General features: G+C 45.9%; 1 protein-coding gene across 1 annotated transcript in view; it reads right to left on the reverse strand.

Annotated features, from left to right (window-relative positions):
- The window catches only part of TRERF1 (transcriptional regulating factor 1), a 138986-nt gene that overhangs the window by 73349 nt on the left and 48468 nt on the right, over positions 1–17169 (reverse strand). The window lies entirely within an intron of this gene.

Raw genomic sequence — 17169 nt, forward strand, 5'->3', positions numbered from 1 at the left:
ATTCAGACTCCTTGATGTCTCAGGTAAGAGGCCACTGGCACTATATACTTTGTGAACACTCTCGGGTCCGATGGGAAACCAAAGGGCATCGCCGTGAACTGGAAATGTCAATGGCCCAACATGAAACGGAAGAAACGTCGGTGCCCTACGAATATGGAAGTATGCATCCTTTAAATCGAGGGTGGCACACCAGTCTCCCAGATCCAGGGAGGGGATGATGAAGGCCAGGCAGAACATGCAAAATTTCAACTCCTTGAGAGATCTGTTAAGATGATGCAGGTCCAGGATGGGTCTGAGGCCTCCTTTTGCTTTCGGGATTAGAAAACAATGGTAGGAGAATCTTTTCCCCAACATGTCCCGAGGGACCTCCTCCACTGTCCCCAGGTGCAGGAGGTTTTCGACCTTCTAGACCAGCAATTGCTCATCAGAAGGGACCCTGAAGAGGGACAGGGAAGGGGGTGGGAGGGAGGGCTGGCTAGCTACAAACTGCAGGGTATAGCCCGACAAATTTGTGTCAAGCACCCAATGGTCCCAGATAATGGGACCAGGCCAACCGGAAAGGGTGGAGGCGGGTGAGGAAAGAGAGGGGTGGATCCAGCAGATTGACTGGAGCATTGTCCTCGGGTGCACCCTCAAAACAACTACTTCTGGCTTCCCTGATTTCTGGGAGGTTCAGGTTGCGTAGCCAAGCAGGAAGTTGAATGATACTTCTGTTTAGGCCCCTTGCTCTTCCTCCTGTAGGAACCCAATCTAGGAGTCCGCCAAGACCTAGAGTGCAGAGCAGGCGGCGGTGGAGGGCGGAATGGCTTCCTGGCCTGCTGAGGGGCAAAGGCCTATGGAGCAAAGAGCGGTACGTGAGTCTTTAAGGCCGTGCAGCCTCACATCCATGAGCTCAGAGAAGAGCTCTGTTCCCTCGAATGGTAGATCTTGGATAGTGGCCTGCATCTCTTGGGACAACCCAGAGGACTGCAACCAGGAGCTACATCTCATGGCCACCGCACATGTGACCACCCTGGCCACCAAATCAGTAGCGTCCCAGGCCATTTGCAGGACTCCCTTGGCCACCGCCAGGCCATCGTCCACCAGCGCAGCGAACTCCTGGGCATGGTCCTGTGGGAGCACCTCCTTGAACTTATTCAGCAAATCCCACAGGTTGAAATTATACCTGCCCAACAGGACCTGGTGGTTTGACACCCTAAACTGAAGACTGGCCATCGAATAAACCTTTCTGCCAAATAAATCAAGTCTCTTGGCATCCTTATTTTTGGGGGTACCAGTAACGTGGCACTGTCTGTCCCTTTCGTTCACCGCGGACACAATGAGGGATGCCACTGGGGGGAGCGTGTACAGGTATTCAAAACCTTTCGCAGGGACATAGTATTTCTTTTCTGCTTTCTTGGAAGTCAGAGGAATAGAAGAGGGTGAACAAGCAACGCGACCTGGGAAGAGGTGGTAGCTGAAACAACACTGAAGAGGTCGTCTGCCTCCTCCACAACCTCTTTTATTGGTAAGTTCGGGTTCTCAGCCACCCTTTTAAGGAGGGCCTGGTGCTCCTTAATGTTCTCCAGGGGATTGCTTGCATGTGAAGGCCCAGCCACCGCCTCATCCGGGGACGACGATGGTGACTGCACTGCCTGTGGAGGAGCTTGTTCCCATTCCTTGTGCGGGGAGGGGCTTCTCGGCACCGGGGTCCGTTGCACTGCCCCTGCAGTGGATTTGGCACCTAGCTCCGACTGCGGTGCCGAGGCCAGTTTATCCGAGGCTGCCAGAGAGAGCTGGTAGGAGTAGGGGACCAGCATCACAAGTACACCCCACGGATTCCAGTACCATCACTGGGAGGGCCACTACCCTTGTTGCGAAGTAACAGTGCCGCACCGGTTTCCCACGTTGGCGGTGAATCGCCGCTTCGAGGCGAAGGGCTGAACTCTCAGTCTGACTCCGACTACTGTCCTTCCAGTGACCACAGTGGTGCTGTTGAAGCCTCAGTCTGTGTGCTGACTCTGGTTAGCAACTGGAGAGGCGAGGGTGAGTAATGACGATTGCTGGAGGAACGGTACCAGGGGAGATCGGGACCGATGCCGTGATGGTGAACAGCCTCTCCTGGGCAGGGACCAACATCTAGGAGACCGCCAGAGGGAGGGCGACCGAGGCCTAGGGGACCTGCGTCCAGAAGCTTGCCCATGACAGCAATACGGAGACTGACACCTCGACTTCGGAGTCCCATGCCTAGTAGGCGGAGAGCATGTCGAGGACCTGGGTGTTCTAGCTGGAGAGCCAGGATACGGTGTCAGGGTCAGAGGTCGCAGAGATTGGGATCTGTGCCTATAGTCCGGCAACTGGGGGTGCATCCCTGGCTGGCCTGGTACCCCTGTGAAGCCCCAAAGCGGGCGCAAGGCCTGACACAGGTCCTTTGCTCAAAATCCCCTTGTTCTTCGATGCTGAAGGCCTCCTCTTCTTTGGCACCGGCAAAGGGGAATGGTACCAGGTGGAGCCCGAGGCCAGCAGTGCGCTCCGCACTGAAGCTGAAGTACTCAGCGTGGGGTCCAAAGCAGAGGGCTCCTTTGTGGGGCAAAACACAGCCTCCATGAGGAGGACCCTCAAGCAGATATCGTGCTCCTGCGTTCGAGATCAGAAGTTTTTACAAATCCAACACTTGTCTTTTCTGTGGGATTCCCCCAGGCTCTTCAGACAACTATCATGGGGATCACAGACAGGCATCGGTCTGCTGCATGACGAGCATAACTTGAAGCTGGGAGAGTGGGGCATGCCCCACCGGGGGATTGTAGTGGGGAGGCTGCCCCACTCCCACAGGCAGGGGTTGAAAGCAGCCAAGCTAGGCTGATTGGGAAAGCAGCCACAGCTGTGGCCAGCTCAATCAGGGACCAGATGGCCCTTATAAGAGGGCTGGGGGCCAGGAGCTGGAAAAGTCTCATTATAGCCCTGCAGTGAGAAGGGAGCTCACTCCACTGGGAGCAAGGGACCAGGAACAGAGCAGTGCTGGAGAAAGGCAAGAGGAGCTGGGGAGCTCCAGCCTGGTAAACCCCCAGGCTGCAGGCCTTGTTAAAAGCCAAAGCAGATACTGGGACTGCAGGGGTACAGCCCGGGGTTAGGCAGAGGCAGCTAGTCCAACCCCCCTTACCAACGATGAGTGGCCATTACACTGCAGTCTGCCCCAGTGAGCGGGGGCTAGATGTCGACTGGCAGTAGCCACTGAGGCAAAGTGGGTTTAGAAGGTTGGGGGTTCCCCTGGGAGGGGAAACCCAGAGTGTAGGGGTACTGCTGGAGCAGAACCCTGAGGTAAAGGGGCACTGGGGTCCGGGAGGGACATGGGGCCAGCGGCAGGCTAGACAGCAGCCAGGGGGAGGTGCTCCATATGCCGGAGAGTTAATTCCCAAGACAACCAGCAGGAGACGCCACAGCAGTGAGTCCTCGACCTCACTACATGGATGAAGTCCCAGTCAGGACTCTAAGTACACTAACCTAACTCTACTAAAGGCTAACTGACAACTTACAAACTACTTTCCAAACTATGTACAGATAAGACAACAAAAGACTGTAAAGAACCGCTATTGCTCTTTCGATCTGCAAGACAAGGCGCTCCAACCCACCGTCATGGGCGGTGAGAAGGAACTGAGAGGGCGTAAGGTCGGTGGTGCCTAATATCCTGATGCATGAGTGCGGCACTTGGCGGGGGGGGCACCACAGCCGACCCTACAAATAAGGCAGAAATCTCTCACAACCATGCACGTGGGCGCGTACACACCTAGAATGGAATCGACATGATCAAGCACTCGAAGAATAAAACAATCCCATGGAGATAAGTGCCTCTCAAGCAAATAATCACATTAATTATCCTTCTTAAAAGAAAATCCAAGAAGTTATCCATTTGTGCTCTCAATAGAAATCATATGTTCTTTCTCATTTCAGGGTTCATTGCAGGATTATGGCCACTCCAGAGTATCTTTATATGAAAAGTAAAGAGCCATACAGAGCAATTACTACACTTGATTCTTGTAGTCATTAACTTATTATTTGTACTGCAGTAGTGCCAAGAGACCCCCAATCAGGAATAAGCCCCTCCTCTCACAGCCAGGAACTACACATATATAATTTAAAGATTGTTAGCTCTTTGGAGCAGGGACTATCTAATTCAGTGGTTCTCAACCTACAGTTCAATCAGCACACAGCTGGAGCCCATGTGACATCTTAAGGGCCATACAGGTAGTATATATATTGTGTGGATGTGGCCTCACATAACACACTGCACATGCGGTCCACAATAGTAAACAGTTTAAATTACATCAGTGGTTCTCAACCTAAGTAACAACCAGCTACTGTAAAAATTTTAAGAGTTGGCAGAGTTCTTTATTCCATCTTCCTTGCTCCCTTCTCAATTCACCTGCACACAACAACGCTACGGGATAAAATGGAAGCAAGTCTGCAAATGGCACTGGGGTACACAAACAAGGCTATAATATAGACTGGGCTTGTCCATCTTGACTAAAATAAGAAGCTCAGAGAAGATGATATATTTGACTCCTGCTGATTGCACAAGTATCCCAAGAGATCTCAGAGGCATCTCTGAGCAGTTCTTCAGTAGCAAAAAAGAGGGAGAGGCAAAGGAAGCAAGGAGGCCTATACAGGAAATGCTACTCAGAGCAGCATCTAAAGAATGGTTTCAGAGTAGCAGCCATGTTAGTCTGTATCCGCAAAAAGAACAGGAGTACTTGTGGCACAGGGTGACAGGACTCTCATTGATCCACTCGGTTAGCAGGCATTAGAACCCTGCACAGAGCTATTGGAGTTCTGCTAACTTATTATGGCAGATGTGGCTTGTTAATGCCACCTGGGCTAAAAGGGAGATAGGAGCAAGTCTACGAAGTGGGAAGTAGGATAGAAGTGACCCTGAAGGGGAGCTCAGAACAGCCAACCTCACTGAGGAATCTTAGGCTAAGGTTTACCAATGAAGACAAACTCCAAAGAGAGAGTGTGAGTTTGAACACTAACTCAGGGGTGTCTGTGCTCTGTTGAGGATGGGGTAGACATTCACTCCTTTCACAGGCATCTAAATATTAAACATCCTACATCTAAAAAATTGTTTTTTTTTCTTTAAAAAAAGACCAAATGAAGGGCAAAAACCACAATCCTATCCAAAAAAGTGACCAAACCAACTCTGCTCTTTTCAGGCTATATTAAAAAAATTAGCACATTTCTGACAGCATGGGTAGAAACCTCACAGTTGCCAGCTAAAATTAGAATTTTCTTTTCTCGGCAACAACCTACCATCAACTGTAGACGTTGTGGTGGTTTGGACTTCAAATGACCCATACGTTTCAAACTGGGGTCTCTTTCAAGAAAGAAAATGACAGTTAGTTTAGCGGGGGAAAAAGTTGTTACAAAATTTAAGGCCTGGTCTACATTACACGGTTAGGTCGACGCAAAGCAGTTTGTGTCGAACTAGCTGTGGATGTGTCTTCATTTAAATTTGTATCCTGCAGACTTGACTTAACACTACCTCCAACAGCAACACACCGTCACGGTCGATGTTGTTAGGTTCGATGCAGTGATAGCGTAGATGCTGCGTTAATTAGGTCAGCTGTTACTGGCCTCTATGAGCTGTTCCACGCTGACCTCTCTGGTCACTGTTGGGAACTCCATTGCCCAGGGGTCAGGTAGACAGGAAGCCGCTTCTCCCCTTTAAAGCCCGGCAAATTTTTGAATTTCCTTTTCCTGGTTGCCCGGCTTGGCAAGCACACATAGCAGCTCTCCAGTGTTGAGCGTAACTGCCCAGTTGACCAGGTCAGTGACACACTCCAGACTTGCTCCTTCCTGGAGTACACAGGAGGTATTGGATCTCTTGGGCCTGTGGGGAGAAGGGGCTGTGAAGGCACAGCTCCGATCCAAATGAAGAAGCACAGACATACAATCATAGAATATCAGAGTTGGAAGGGACCTCAGGAGATCATCTTGTCCAACCCCCTGCTCAAAGCAGGACCAATCCTCAATTTTTGCCCCAGATCCCTAAATGGACCCCTCAAGGATTGAACTCACAACCCTGGGTTTAGCAGGCCAATGCTCAAACCACTGAGCTATCCCTCCCCCCTATATATATATGATCTGGTTTTCAAACAATACAACATGATATATTAGCTGCTATATGGACTTTGTGTAGCACGTAATGTACTTTTCTAAGCAACCATTCATCACCAATCACTAGGAAGTAAAGGGGAAAACACTGGATGGTAAAAGAATCAACAACGCCGTTACTCAGGGGATGCAGAAGGGTTACAACAGGGGCCAGCAGCAGTGCCACATGAAAGCCAAGGAGCACAGAAGTTTGAGAACCGCTGCTCTATGTGTTGAATCTGTAACTGCTGCCATTGTGGCCTTCAGGCTCTCCCCCTCCACACCTGCCAAACACCTGAGCCAGATAAGGAGGAGAAAGAAAAGGACTTCGGGATGATGTGTTCCAGGAGATCCTAAAAGCCAGTGCTGTGAGAGAATGAGACCAGGGCCTGGAGTATCACCATTGTAGACAGCATGGAGAAAGAGTGAAGGGAGAAAGGTGCAGGAAAAGGAAAGGGACGTGCAGCAAGAGATGCTTGGGCTTCTCAGACAGCAAAGAGATGCTGCAGACTCTGGTAGACCTGCAGGTTCAACAATCCCGTGCTCACCTCCCTCCGCAGCCCATAAAGAACTCAATATCCCTATACGCCCCTTTAACATTCCATGTGGTATCAGGGGTCAGTCCGCTAGCCTTACCACTCCATTGGGGATGGGAGAGGGGGAGGAAAGTAAAGACAATCACAGCTTCACATACACTGACCTGTGAAAGCCATGGTTGGTGTACATATACCTGAAATGGAAATGACTGTTCTTTCCCCTTCGTAAGGTACATTCCCTTAATTTATTAAGTTTTAATTTTTTTTTTAAATTGCCTAGTTCATGTTACAGAATACTTTTTTTTTTTTTTGGGGGGGGGGGTATAAACTTCATCTTTATTAGTTCACAACATATGCTGTCTGGTGCTAAGCAGGTCTGACACTCACCAATTTTCTGTTACTTCACTTGGTCACAGAACCCGTAACACCCTTCACAGACAATATACGTATATGGACGTTATATTCCTACATACAGAGCAATCACAACAAGATTTATACCAAGCTGCAAAAAGCAAGGCCACGTAGTGCACACTACAACAATACACATACTCTGGCTCACTATTAAAATGTTCTTTCAAAGCCTTCCTGTGCCACATAACTCTTCTAAAAGCCCTTGTATCTGTCTGTTCAAATTCAGCAGACAGCCACTCCACCTCTGCCCTCCACCCCAGGCAGAAACTTTCCCCCTTTGCTTCACAGATATTACGCAGGACACAGCAGAGAGCTGCAGCCTTTGGGCTATTTTTCTCACTGAGGTCCAATCTTGTAGGTAAACACACCAGTGATCCTTCAAATGACCAAAGGCACATTCAACTGTTATTCTGCACCTGCTGAGCCAGCAGTTGAAGCATTCTTTAATGCTGTCAAGGTGGCCAACGTCCGGCTTAATGAGCCTTGGGAACAAGGGGTACAGGTAGGCAGAGTCTTCCAGGATTGGCGTTTCAACATTCCCAATGGTAATCTGCCAGTCAGGAAAGAAAGTCCCAGCTTGCAGCTTTCTGAACAGTCATGTGTTCTTAAAGGCGCACATGTCATGTGCATTCCCTGACCGCCCACATTAATGTCAGTAAAGTATCCCCCAGTGATCCATCAGTGCTTGCATTACCATAGAAAAGTACTGCTGATGTACTCTGTGGCAATGTGGTCTGGTGCTAAAATAGGGATATGCATGCCATCTATGGCCCCACTGCAATTTGGGAGGCCTATTGCTGCAAAACCATCCCCTATGTCCTGAACGCTGCCCAGAGTCACAGTCCTGCTTAGCAGGAGATGATTAATGCCTTGCACACTTGCATGACAATGGCCCCTGCGGTGGATTTCCCGACTCTCAGGTAGAAATCTGGTATTGCAAGTTTCCACAGTGCAATCATCACTTGCTTTTCAACTCTCACTGAGGGTCTCACTTTGGTGCCCCTGTGCTAGACGGCTGGGACGAGTTCGGGGCACAGATCTAGAAACGTGGCCTTGCGTATCTTAAAGTTCTGCTGCCACTGCTCTTCATCCCAAACCTGCATCGCAATGCAATCCCACCAGTTGGTGCTTGTTTCTCAGGCCCTGAATCCATTTTCCACCATCTCCAGTTGCTCAATGAACGTCATCAACAACCTTGAATTATTTCTTTCTATGTCCCACAGCAATTTAGCCTCCAAGGAATTGTCATGTTCCCAGTGGCTCTGCAAGTACTACAGGATGCTGTGTCCTGTGCTTGAAAAGCACATGAAAATAGTGCAGACCTGCGTAGGCTTCATGCTTCTGTCAGAGATGGCGGACATGCAGGTTTGTGGGAGTTTTGAAAAGATGGTGCAAAATATTATTGGATTCAGATGAATTTATGGCATGGAGAATGCTGTATTATAGGAAGTTGACCCCTTGCTCTGGCGCTATCAGGCGTTGCAAAAGCTTCCCAAAACACCTTGTGCTGGACAGTGGGATACCTTCCCATCATGCACTGCACTCTGCACTGATACAAGTAGTCCTGGTGACAGTATGCACTGCTGACACAAGAAGCCAAGTGTGCACATGCACCAATGATGTAATAACTGAGGCAGCTGTATACCAACATAACTTAGGTTGACATTTTGTAGTGTAGTCCTCGCCTATCTAGTAATGAGAACCTTTTAATTTCTTATACAGATGCTTATTCAATTAAGGGCGTATTCACTCTCTTATATGGCTCCCTCTAGCTACTAGGCAACTGTAACAGTGTAATGGCAAGGTGGGTGAGCTAATAACTTTTACTGGACCCACTTCTGTTGGTGGGAGAGAAGCTTCTGAGTTTACACCGAGCTCTTCTTCAAGGTTAGCCTGAAAGCTTCTCTCCCACTAACAGAAGAGGGTCCAATAAAAGATATTACCTCACCCACGTTGTCTATCCCATATCCTAGGACTGACAACACTACAACAACACTGCATAGTGTAATGGCAGACAGGCATCTTGTTTCTCTTCTGAAGGAATTGAAAGGCTGAACACCATCATTCCTGCAAAAAATAGAAACAGACAACTGATAACTGGGATCAAATTCCTGCAAGTAGTTATGGAAAAGGGGAAAAAAGTATGGGACAACAGGGAATTGGGGAAACACAAAAGCATCAGATCCTCATTCTCTATTCCATAGATGCTGTGCCCTGAAGATGGGAGAATTTACAGAATGTCACTTAATGGAAGCGTTTTTCCCCTCCACTTCAACTAACACTGTGTGGGTCCTTTTGCTCTGACATACCAAGAAAGGCAGAGAATTCCATTTTCTGTCACTGTACAGTCCCCACCAATACAGTATCACAGCACAGCCACCATCTTTCCAGCACAGTGAATCTGAGTAGGCCTCTGAATTCCCCATTTTGGAACAGCTTTCTGGGTCTCCACAGTATTTCCAGGCCAGACCAAAAACAAAATCCAGATCTCCCACATGACCATGCAACTCATTAGCACTGCAGAAATGTGCCAAAGTACCTGAGGAAAAGACTACAAACAATTTAACAACTGACTGTACCTGGCTGGAAGACAAAGTACAGCTATGAACAGAATATTCAATGAAGCACCATTGGGATCTGGTGAAGAGGTTAGAGCAATGGCTAAAGGATAGTCTCCTTTACCAACTGTGGTCAAGATAAAAGTGACTGCAGTGCTCTGCGGGCAGCTTTAATACCCTGTAGAGGGTGGCACACATGCTACTACTGTTGCCCTCAAAGGTCAAAAATCATGGCATGCTATAGGAGTTACACCAGTCTTCTGGTAAGAAGAACCCCTCCACATGAGAACCCTACACAGATGGAATGTTTAGAGAAGGACTGTTTGAATTTTACAGATAGATAGGCAGACTGAGGAGGTTATGTCCCACAAGTTCACACAGCCAGCCAAACTAGGCACTGATTACACAGGCACATAATCCCTCTGAGTTTCATGAGGTGTAATTTGGAACTCTAACTGTCCCAGTGAGTCAGTGGCAGAGCGTAAACAGGGGACATTCACTTCTTAAGCGCCTCCCTCCTGCTGCTGCATGCCCCCTGAAGATTATCAGCCTCACTTGCCAGGTCTTCAGCGGCTCAGCCCTCTTGCTGGGTCACACAATCCAAATGAACACCTTCGGGGTAACAAAAATCTAACCAAGCTGTATCTGCCCTTACCAGAGTCTTCAGCCCCAGCTCTGGGCCCTTTAAATTCAGCCCTTCGCTCGAGCTTTCAAACAAACCTTTTCTCCTTCTCGGGATTTACACCATTTCACCAGTGGTTAGTGGGGGAACCTGGGCCTGCCCACTTCTCCAGGTTCCAATCCAGGGACCCTATCGCTCACTTCAATTCATTGCTGCTACTTCCCTGGGCCTCTTCCCACCTGACCCCTTAGTCTTCACCCCTTCCTTATTTTAGGATTGACGTTCTCAAGTCCTCTCTCATGCAGCTTAAGCAAATGCAACCAGAAACAAACTGGTTATCTCTCAAGCGCTTTTGGCCAGAGAGGAACACTTGTCTTTTCCCTCTGATCCCAGCCAAGAACTGCCCTGCTAAGGCCTTTTTATCTAAGCCTGCTGGGCTCTGATTGGCTGTTTACATGAGGCCTGTTTAGGCAGGCCCGGAGGACCCACCTTTGCTGCTCCTTTCCTAGGTCAGGGTGTAGTAGGATTGTGGGGCTTCCATCAGGGGACCATGAAGGGCCCAGTACGCTCACCACAAAGAGCCAGTATTAAGTAAGTTAATTCTAACTCTTCTGAAGACATGCAGTGTTAGAAAATAGTAAGTATAACGAACAAAAAACTTTATTTCTACTTATTTGGTGCGAAAATTTAAACTTTAGCATTAATAACAGAGTTAAGCATCTTCTGTTAGCCTGATTCCACATAGCCCCAAATCAGTGAGAATGCACATAGCATGCGTGCTATCCATGTCTTCTTATTATAAAAGGAACTTAACTCCCTCCACACACCCAGAGAACATTTTCTTACTGAAATGTGCTGATAAGCCAAAATTAAAAGGGATACTGAAAAGCAAGATTATATCAGGCTGTGGGCTGGGAAGAGAACAACAACTATCTTCAGACAATTGTCCATCAATTTTTCTTTCAGCCAGAATGTACAGACTCAGTCCTATTTAAGATAAACTTCTAAATCAAAAGTACTATAACAAAAATGTAACTTTTTCACTCTTTTCTAGCCTGGTGCCATTCATTCCCCGTTTTTCCATCTTGAAATCATGGCCCATTCAAATATATGCAGTTCACAAAACAGCAGGCAAGAAGTGGTTATAGCAATCATTTTATTACAATCAGCTTAGAAGCCTAATTTCAAAACAGGTGGATATTCATAAAACAGCATATTGCTCTTAATTTTACATTTATTAAAACTGTATTTACTTCACATGCAGAAACCTCTCTATCAATTTTTCATTGAGTGCTCAACACTGCATCTTCCTTTTTAGATACCTCTTATACTTGAACATGCCTTTTACAGAAAGACACTTGGATTGATGCAAGATTCACCTCATTCCTTTTAACCCACTGAAAAACATGTCTGCTCTTTGTGTAAATGCCCTTTTCCATGTGGGTGTGTGGACAAGATTTAAAGAAAAGACAATTATTTAAGTCATGTACTAAAAAGAGGAAGATTCAGCAAAGAAAAAAAAAAATCACTAGCTTCTTCTATTTTATAGCCACCACTAGCAAGACAGGAGGGGTTCCCCAAGGAGCGTGGAATTCTTCCATCAACCTAGTACTGTCTACACCAGGGGTTAGGTCAGCATAGCTTCATCTCTCAGAGGTGTAGATTTGCACATGCCTGAGAGATGCAGCTATGCCAGCGTAAGTTCCCAGTGTAGACCAACACTTAGAGCACTGGTTCTCAACGTTTTTTCATTTGCTGACCACTAAAAATTTTCAAATGGAGGTGCAGACCCCTTTGGAAATCTACTGTCTGTACATGTAATTGAATTCTGTTCAGTCAGTGTCTTTCACAGACCCATTAGATATAGTCTACGGACCCCCAGAGTCCACAGACCAGAGGTAGAGAACTACTGAAGTCAAGTACACCTACACTACAAATGCTTCAACAGCACAGCTGTGGCACTGCAACTGTGCTGCTGTAGCGTATACACTTGCTATAGCAACAGGAGTTCTGTTGCTTGTACTAAATCTGTCTCCTCAAGAGGCGGTAGGACAGGCCAAGAGAAGAATTCTTCTGTCGACTTAGCAGTGGCTACATCACGCCTTAGGTCATCTTAACTACATCTCATGGCTGTGAATTTTACATACCCCTAAGCGACATATGCTAGGAACGCACATTGGTATAACAATGTCTCTTGGGGCATCAGAAATGCATACCCCTAAGAGACAGTTATACCAAGCCAACCCCCAGCGTAGACACCGCTAGTTCACCAGAAAAAATGCTACAGCAGTGCAAAATTCATCCGAAGAATTTAAGTGTAGATAAGCCCTTATTGTTGAAAACCTACATCTTAAGTGTAGCCTGAATTTGTTAACAGAGCTACCAGCCATAAAATCAGGTTTCAGAGTAGCAGCCGTCTTAGTCTGTAGCCGCAAAAAGAAAAGGAGGACTTGTGGCACCTTAGAGACTAACCAATTTATTTGAGCATAAGCTTCCGTGAGCTACAGCTCACTTCATCGGATGCATTCAATTTTCCAATGCATCCGATGAAGTGAGCTGTAGCTCACGAAAGCTTATGCTCAAATAAATTGGTTAGTCTCTAAGGTGCCACAAGTCCTCCTTTTCTTTCAGCCATAAAATGTTTTCTGGGATTTTTAATGTATTTAAGTCCGCCATGGAAAGCCTAGGTAGCTGTACTTTGGGTTGCTTTTACTGGTTAACACAGATAACAGGTCAAAAGAGCAACCATTTGCCAATCAGGAACATCGCTGGATCATTAGAGAGGGAGCAGGTGATTGTTCTTATATCCAAAAAGAGTGCTTACTTGTTCTAATAAGATTCCTGGACTATCCAGGTTACTGAGCATCCAATCAATTCATGTTCTTATTCAGACCATTGTTTCAGTCTCATGGGGTTCAGATTTGGGCAGCAAGTTTAACAGATAGTCAATCCACAACTTGACAACCAGATTATATTATATTACATAGCATCCTTTTTAACTCATGTCACTGTCCCTTTTAATGTTGAATTTGCTTTTGGGTTCCAGCCAAGCACTTAGAATTGCTCTGACACTGCGTCTTGTGGTTTCATGTATTTCCTATTTATGAAAAAGGACCTATAGCAGTTCCTGGTTTGTTACATTTTCTTCAAATAAAAAGTGTGAGCAGCAGCTTCCTCTATGATGTAGTCTTCTATATTGGTGAACATTCTGTTCCCTTTTACCACACTCAGAAAAGCTACAAGATGGACTTTAAAAAAAGGAGGCAACAAGATAAACTGTTCTGAAACAATTCACTCATCTTTAACAAAAACTGACAATTTCTTCCCCCAATTATTAGGTTCCCAGTGTTCAATCAGAAAATATTTCTAATTTCATTCCTCTTTTCACACTGCCCTCTGCCTCCCATATTTTAAACAAACCTTTAAATAATGTGCCACAGTTCTCCCAACTCCACAAATCTCATACATTCCAGTACTGTTTTCATTTAGTATTTACAGTAAGAATACTCTTTGTACATGTAAGACACCTTTCAACAGAAGACCACAAAATGGCTCGTAAACATTAATTTAGCTTCACCATGTCCTTCTGAGGTAAGTATTACATTTATTTTACAGAGGTAGAAAAGACACAGACAAGTTAAGTGACTTGCTCAATGTCATTAGCCTACCTGGGAAGAGGATCCATATGCCCTGACTCCCAGAATTCCTGCTCTAAGAATTACACTACAAATGAAAGGTTCCTCTACCTTCATCCTGAGCAAAAGCAGACTTTCCCCTAATTCATGTTTCACCATATTACCTTACCATTCAGAAGGCTATATAATCTGGCAGAACTCACCAGTCACATTAACAGCCTTGTTGGCTTTTTTGTTACCAGATACCCATCCAGGGCCACATTAGCTGAACCCATAAAAAAAAGCAAATATTAACCACTTTCATTTGGAAGCAATACTCTCAGCGACTGGCTTTTTTTTTTTTTTTTTATAAACACGGTTTCCCTCCCTTGTTTCCCTGGGCAAAGCAGGGGGTCCCCTGATTCCTTTATGCTGTAACAGTGACATGTTTCAAGGGTTGCAAAGGACACAGGAGAAAGTTTCTTTCCTACCTTAAATAGTTATTCCTTCTGGTTGCTCTTTATGAAAAAAAAATAATATTTTTACTCAACAGAAGAGATACAATATAAGCAAACACAAGAGAAGAGGGAACTACAAACAAGGAGAGCAACACATTAGACCACAAGGAAACACACTGAATATACAAAGAAAATACTTAAAATATAACTTCACCAAAAACAAATCACTTGCTCTAATGTAATACTCAGACTTAGTGAGCGTGATCACCTCAGTCCCTGGAAAAATCATGGAGCAGGTCCTCAAAGAATCAATCCTGAAGCACTTACATGAGAGGAAAGTGATCAGGAACAGTCAGCATGGATTCACCAAGGGAAGGTCATGCCTGACTAATCTAATCGCCTTTTATGATGAGATTACTGGTTCCGTGGATGAAGGGAAAGCAGTGGATGTATTGTTTCTTGACTTTAGCAAAGCTTTTGACACGGTCTCCCACAGTATTCTTGTCAGCAAGTTAAAGAAGTATGGGCTGGATGAATGCACTATAAGGTGGGTAGAAAGCTGGCTAGATTGTCGGGCTCAACGGGTAGTGATAAATGGCTCCATGTCTAGTTGGCAGCCGGTGTCAAGTGGAGTGCCCCAGGGGTCGGTCCTGGGGCCGGTTTTGTTCAATATCTTCATAAATGATCTGGAGGATGGTGTGGATTGCACTCTCAGCAAATTTGCAGATGATACTAAACTGGGAGGAGTGGTAGATACGCTGGAGGGGAGGGATAGGATACAGAAGGACCTAGACAAATTGGAGGATTGGGCCAAAAGAAATCTGATGAGGTTCAATAAGGATAAGTGCAGGGTCCTGCACTTAGGATGGAAGAATCCAATGCACCGCTACAGACTAGGGACCGAATGGCTACACAGCAGTTCTGCGGAAAAGGACCTAGGGGTGACAGTGGACGAGAAGCTGGATATGAGTCAACAGCGTGCCCTTGTTGCCAAGAAGGCCAATGGCATTTTGGGATGTATAAGTAGGGGCATAGCCAGCAGATCGAGGGACGTGATCGTTCCCCTCTATTCGACACTGGTGAGGCCTCATCTGGAGTACTGTGTCCAGTTTTGGGCCCCACACTACAAGAAGGATGTGGATAAATTGGAGAGAGTCCAGCGAAGGGCAACAAAAATGATTAGGGGTCTAGAGCACATGACTTATGAGGAGAGGCTGAGGGAGCTGGGATTGTTTAGTCTGCAGAAGAGAAGAATGAGGGGGGATTTGATAGCTGCTTTCAACTACCTGAAAGGGGGTTCCAAAGAGGATGGCTCTAGACTGTTCTCAATGGTAGCAGATGACAGAACGAGGAGTAATGGTCTCAAGTTGCAATGGGGGAGGTTTAGATTGGATATTAGGAAAAACTTTTTCACTAAGAGGGTGGTGAAACACTGGAATGCGTTACCTAGGGAGGTGGTAGAATCTCCTTCCTTAGAGGTTTTTAAGGTCAGGCTTGACAAAGCCCTGGCTGGGATGATTTAACTGGGAATTGGTCCTGCTTCGAGCAGGGGGTTGGACTAGATGACCTTCTGGGGTCCCTTCCAACCCTGATATTCTATGATTCTATGATCATGTTTTACTCTAGTAATTGCACGAGCAAATACAACAGCCTGTTACTTACACACAACTAAAGGAATTTATCTACCAAGGTTCTCATACCAGCACTAACACTGCAATATCTGAGTGTCTAACATTCTCTTCCATTCATAAATGATCTGGACAAAGGGGTTAACAGTGAGGTGGCAAAATTTGCAGATGATACAAAATTACTCAGGGTAATTAAGTCCAAAGCAAACTGTGAAAAGTTACAAAGGGATCTCACAAAACTGGGTGACTGGTCAACAAAATGGCAGATGAAATTCAAAGTTCATAAATGCAAAGTAATACACACTGGAAAACATAATCCCAACTATACATATAAAAAGATGGGGTCTAAATTAGCTGTCACCACTCAAGAAAGAGATCTTGGAGTCATTGTGGATAGTTCTCTGAAAAGATCCACTCAATGTGTAGTGGCAGTCAAAAAAGAGAAGAGACTGTTGGGAATCATTAGGAAAGGTACAGATAATAAGACAGAAAATATCATATTGCCTCTATATAAATCCATGGTACGCCCACATCATGAATACTGCGTGCAAATGTAGTCACCCCATCTCAAAAAAGATATATTAGAATTGGAAAAGGTTCAGAAAAGGGCAACAAAAAATGATTGGGGATATGGAACAGCTTCCAAATGAGGAGAGATTAGTTAACCTGGGACTTTTCAGCTTGGAAAAGAGACTACTAAGTGGGGATATGATTGTGGTCTATAAAATTGTGACTGGTGTGGAGAAAGTAAAATAGGAAGGGTTATTTACTCCTTCTCATAACACAAGAACTGGGGTCACCAAATGAAATTAATAGGCAGCAGATTTAAAACAAACAAAAGGAAGGTATTTCTTCACACAATATACAGTCAATCTGTGGAACTTTTTGCCAGGGGATGTTGTGAAGGCCAAGACTATAACTAGGTAAGTTCCTGGAGGACTGGTCTATCGATGGCTATTAGTCAGAATGAGCAGGGATGATGTCCCTAGTTTCTGTTTGCCAGAGGCTGGGAATGGGCGACAGGGGATGGATCACTTGATGATTACCTGTTCTGTTCATTCCCTCTGGGGCACCTGACATTGGCCACTGTCAGAAGACAGGATATTGTGCTAGATGGACCTTTGGTCTGACACAGTATGGCCATTCTTATATCTTTCAGTTCAAGCAATCAGAGCTTGCAATTCTTGTGCCAAGGCCTGAATTCATTCCCCACAGT

This window comes from Natator depressus, chromosome 3, assembly GCF_965152275.1.
Source record: "Natator depressus isolate rNatDep1 chromosome 3, rNatDep2.hap1, whole genome shotgun sequence".
Lineage (NCBI taxonomy): Eukaryota > Metazoa > Chordata > Testudines > Cheloniidae > Natator > Natator depressus.